Consider the following 5,855-nt stretch of genomic DNA (forward strand, 5'->3'; position numbering starts at 1 on the left):
GCTGAGACGCAGACACACAGCTGTCCACATCATTGTTGACATGGGTGACATCGTGACCACCAGGTGCCCTCGGTTTGGGTGAGAACAGCATTTCCAGACGCCCCTGCGTCCCCAGCACACAGCCACACACCACCACCTTCTGATGACGTCAGGCGGGAATGGACACCTGCCCGTGAAAAAGCAAACTCGCAATGGCTCCCCCACTTCCGCCGGCGCCGTGGATGACACAGAGTGGAGGCGGCAGCACTGCCAGGCACGGCCCATGTGGAAGTCTAAGTGGACGGCCCCCGTTACCAACTTCCTTCCTTTTTGTAAGTGCAGTGCAGGCTCCTGTCACCATGCACTCCAAGACAGGCAGATCATCAATGACTTTCCGGGTCACTGGGGAAAAACAGGGGGGCTGAGAGGCTTCCTCTCCACCTCTTCCCAGGCCCCCTACTGTTTGCAATGAAGAGACAGATGGCAGCCACCTTCCCCTTTAATTGGAGGGCAGCTCAGAGGGCACGGCTGGGCGGCTGGCTCCCGAGCAGCACCTTTAACAAGCCGCAGGGTAGGGCTCCGCCACATCACTCAAGTGTTCTCCATCTTTAATTTACAAACCAAATTTCTGCGAGTGTAATTGAGGGGAAAAATTACAGCTCTAGCCGAATTTCCATACTTTATACTGGAGATGTTTGTTGAATTGATGAACTCACGGGCATTCCTATGATGGGCCTGGAATGACAGCCACCCTGGGTCTCAGGCATCACTGCTCTAAGAAAAACGCTGACACTGCTCCCGTACAGAAACTCCAACTTCACGTTCACAAGGCAGTGTGCTGAGTTTGGAAGCAAGACTCCCGACTTTAGCTGTGCGAGCTCTACCTGACGTCGTCCACCCTACTGCCACAGTAACTATTCAAGTGGAGAAAGTCAAGAACTTCCTGGGGTGGTCGTATTAGCCCCTATCAGAAAGATTTCGTTACAAATCACCAGCCAATCTTTCTATGTGTGCTTGATGTTTCCAAAATCACATAACTGTGTTTTAACAAACTCATCAAGCCATGCGGCGGGCTCCGGAGATGGGGCAAGCATACTGAACAGACCAACCAGCAAGATGGAGGCTGGCCTACTGCCGGAATCGGCCTGCTTAACAGGATCTCCTGCACCGGTCAGGGTGCTCTCGGCTGGGCTCCAAAACCTGCTGAAGATGCTTTCCCTGTGTCCAAGGGACAGCTCTCTGGCATGGACATTTTTCTACATCAGACCTGTCGCTTTTCGCATCAACTGTATCAACTTGTATTCCCTCAGTGGCTCTGTTTCCTGGCAGGTTCTTCCACTGCAGCCTCTAGTCAGGCCTCCCACCTAGAGCCCCCCATCCTCTTCCCGCCCAGAGCCCCCCACCCTCTTCCCGCCCAGAGCCCCCCATCATCTTCCCGCCCAGAGCCCCCCATCCTCTTCCCGCCCAGAGCCCCCCATCTGCCATGCACCTTGTCCAGGGGACACAGGCACATTCTCTGCTTCCAAATGGAAAGACATCAGGGCAGTGACGGAGCCGAGCTCCTTGTCTGCGCCACCGTCCTCTACCTAGGGCCAAAGTTCTTGGACTATTTAAAAACAGCACAACAAAACTGCTTTGTTTCTTCCCTTGATAACTTGAATCCCTTCCTATCTCTACAGCCAGCCAGCGAGCGTGAGGTGGGGGGGGGGGGGGGGGGAGGTGAAAAGGGGAGAGACAGAGAAGATTCAAAAAGCAATTAGCTATTTAACAAACTCCATGTCCCACTTCCCAGCGAAGGAAACAAACTTGGCCATTTGGCACACTACCGATGCGTAATGTCAGCAAGGAATAAAAAAATAAGAGCATGTAGGACAAAGTGGCTGACAAAAAACCAGACAGAACTCACTTTGTTTTCCAGCGAGGTGCCTGCGGCGGCTTGGGCTGCGTCCTGCTTCAAGGCCTGCTTTCGCTTTGATCTGTGCCTGAGACACCCGCAACTCGGCTCCCAGAGACGCCTCAAGTTCACGAGGGTTCCGGAGGCATTTCTGAAGAGCAGGGAATCCCCAGGGCAGACAGAGGTGACCTGTGGGCGCCACGTGGCACCTCTGCTGTCGTTACCACACACACACTCACACACACACACACACACACACACACACACACACACACACACACACACGCTCCTGGAACATGTCGTCTCAGGAGCTCTCAGCCCAGGTGGCAGAGAGCTGCTCAGATGAACAGCCACACGCTAGAGCCTCTGGCACTCCTAGGTTCAAGGCTGCAAGGTGCATTGGGGTCAAAGCTCGGCTGCACTAACTTTCTTATAATCCACGGCCTCTCTAGAGACCGGTCAGCGTCAGGAAAGCACGATGTGCGTCCTGGGAACCGAGACCCGCATGTGCCACGGTTCCAAAGCACCGGGCTCCTGTCTGCACTCCCAAACTGCTCTTAGGAATCTTGGGTCAGGAGTTATTGGCCTCTGTGTGTAAATACATATTAAAAAATACATACATATATAATCTTTATTAAAAACTCAATAGGAGATAGAAGAAAAACACAAAAGATGATTTTACTCGGATAAACAGAACTAAATATTATCTAGATAATGTTTTAATTCCTCCCCCAAAAAAGAAAGCACATAAAGTCTGCTTTGAAAAGTTACTTCATCCATGTACTGTCCAGCTCACAAAAACAAACCTCCTTCCAGCAAAACGGACACTTTGACCTTGTTTACCGGAGCGTTCGGAACCCGCCTGCTGACTCCTGACATCACTGTGCCATCAGCACCCTGCCTGTGGCTGGCTGGCACATGCTGCCACACCGACGCCACACAGCGGCAAGGGTAGTGCCAACCTCGCCCCCAGAGCTCCCAGCAAAGCTTTGCGTGTGTGTTGCATCTCTCCAGCCCCCTCAAAGACGAGCACACGGACGCCACATCCTGCAGCCGGCATCGACACACACCGGCCCTCCTGCTCGTCTACCCATCACCGTGCTGACAAGCATTTCTGCCACAGAGCTACACCGGGCACTCCCATCTATGTTCTCTACCCGGGAAAAATATAATCCCCACAAACTTTCCCAGGGAGCGGTCTACGGCAGCATATTTGGAACCACGAGATGGTGTCACACTCCTTGCTTTGACAGAAAACACCAATCGATATTCTGTCCTTAGAGAATACACCCTTGGTGCCACATCTGAGTGTCGCCTTTTCAAAGACATGATTTTACCCTGCAAGTCTAACACACCTCCCACTTATACCCTCCCCCCACCAATTCTTACTCAAAGCCAATCAAAGCCAAAGCCAAGGAGAGCTGCGAGGCTCTGAAGCGGGATACTGTGCAGTCCCTGGGACCTGCTCGTAACCACCTCTTCAAACGAAAACCAAAACCACGCGTGATTAAAGATCCCAGGCTGAAGCCAGCAGAGACCAGCTGTCAACAACCTGGCTTCTTCACTGAAATCCACTTTACAAAACAGCAAGAAGGAAAGAACAGTAAATACGAGAGCAATTATCACCCTGCTTTATCTGACAGGGTTGAAAAACAAAGTTAATGAAATTAATGAACATTAACTAAAAAACTCCTGAAGACACTCCAAACTGTCATGTCAGTTACTATGACAACTTCAAAACTGCTGAGAAAATTTCCTGCGTTTGCTAAGCCCCACGATACGGCAAGTGCCACCCTGCCCACGAGAAATGACTTTCACTTCTCAGGCAGGAGGCTGAGCAGCCACCGCCAGCCCCAACTGTTACCTTCCGAGCCGCTGTGCTCTGCCCAGGTTCACGAAGACCACAAGCAAGGAACCCTCCTGGGAACCGGAACTACCCACTTCAGTCCTGCCACCACTCCCACCAGCCACCAGGGGGGCACTGCTGGTTTTTTTTTTTTCATAATGTAGACAAAGCCTAATTCAATATGAAAAGGAAAGGATAAAAAAATAACCTCCCATTAACAATCTCTACTTTCTGAATACAAACAGGCAAGCACACATTCACTCGGATTCTGAGTGGTTAATAATGAAACAGAAAAAGCTAGCAGCACTCCCTGGTAGGTATCTGGGCTGATTTACATCTTACGTAATCTTGATGGCTCAATCAGGAAGTGCGAATTTTAAGTGCGTGTATTATGAACGGGAGGGGTCACGTGACCCACAAAGAAAACCATGCAGTAGACAAGCACACTGAGCTAGAACTACTGTGATGCCCCGGCCCACGGCTCTGGGACGCCCCAGGCCCACGGCTCTGTGATGGCTCCTGAGAAATTACACTTTGTTTGGAAACCTTGAAAATAAATTCCCAGGACTGTTTTTCAAAAAGCATGATGAGATCAAAGCAAGTCACAGTGAGAAATTTCATTACCAACAAATCTGACTCTTTGAAGATAATATCCAACACCAAGGTTTATGTTAAGATTGTTTTTCAATATTATCTGAAGATCGGGCAAAATAATGAAATAAAAAACACAAATTTTGCAGCTACGTGTAAGTATTTATGCTTTACTGACTCTGTAATACTGTATTTTAAAAAGTGGGAAATTATACAGATTTCCAGTCTGGATTCAGGTCTTAGATTAAGACGAAAACAATACTTTATCACAACCTCCAGGGGAACAGGACATACTATCTACTTTTTTAAACTAAGAATACAAGCTCTGTCATAAACTTGGAACTTCAAAACTTGTGGCCTGGGACTGTTGAAATTCTCAATGCAATGTTTATCACTAATAACAGGACGAATGCTAACAACGCTTGTATCAGCAGTGATAAGCAGACAACACGACAGCAGGTCTCCGCGTCACGCAGGCACCACTTCGACCTCTCTGGTCCTTTGTATTTTTCCAAGTACTATTCAAATTTTTATTTTGGTCTTTTAAAAAATTTCCATCACAGCTCAGGTGAGGTGAGAGACAATTCAGTCCTAAGTGTTTTTTAGTTCTTAGCTCTTTTTTTTTTTTTTGAGAAACATGAAGAGGAGATGAGAAGTAAGGAAATCACACAGAAGGGACATTACATCAGATGGCGACCAGGTAGTGGAGTAACAAATATCAGTTCTCTCAAAGACTTCGAGGACGTTCTGTGACCCCTCACCACCAAGTGCCACACTTTGTCCATCAAGCTGAAGACAGAGTCAGCAGGAAAGTCTCACCGAGAGCTTTGTGGCCGACCTAGCTCTGTCCCAGCCGAAGTATCTCAGAGTAGACGTCTTACACCCCTCACTCCTACGAGCAGCAGTAGGGAGGTGAAGAGGCATGGCTACGGTGACAGTTACCAGACCCGAGCTTTCTGCTCTTTCTGCACTCGGCATGCTGTCTTGTATCTGGAAACCAGAGACCTAGGAACCCCCAATGAGTGCACTTCTGCATTTTCCCTCTTGGTCAAGGTCAGGCAGCCACATTCCAGCCCTGCTACCTGCTGCACTGCCGGGCACCTGTCCTTCCTGCCCTCCCACAGGGAACTCCCAGCCTCTGCCGTGTTGTCGTCAGGACCCCAGATCGGAAAAGGCACGCGCTGATCCCCATCACAGCCGTCCTGGGATTCCAGATAAACACAAGCACGCCATGATACTTTAGAAACTCTCATTTTGTAACATTTGAGATAAAGCAGTTAAGTGGGAAGACAACTAGATAAGAGCGAGTATTTCTGGACTAAGGAGAAAGGAACGGAAGAACAACAGAGCAAGAGATGGTGCAACAACCCGACTTCACTGACCTGTGACATCATGTAGGTCAGAAACGCCAGCACCTGCTGCGTCAAGAGGGCCTGGGCGGGGGGCGGGGCTCCAGCGTCTGCCTCACTGCTACTGCGCATCCCAGGACGGCAAGAGAGCGCCGCCCGTGGGGAACCCAGACACATACACACTCCCTTCCTTCCG

This window comes from Ochotona curzoniae, unplaced genomic scaffold (genome assembly GCF_017591425.1).
Source record: "Ochotona curzoniae isolate NIBS_2020 unplaced genomic scaffold, NIBS_Ocur_1.0 contig_4692, whole genome shotgun sequence".
In the NCBI taxonomy this organism is placed as follows: Eukaryota; Metazoa; Chordata; class Mammalia; order Lagomorpha; family Ochotonidae; genus Ochotona; species Ochotona curzoniae.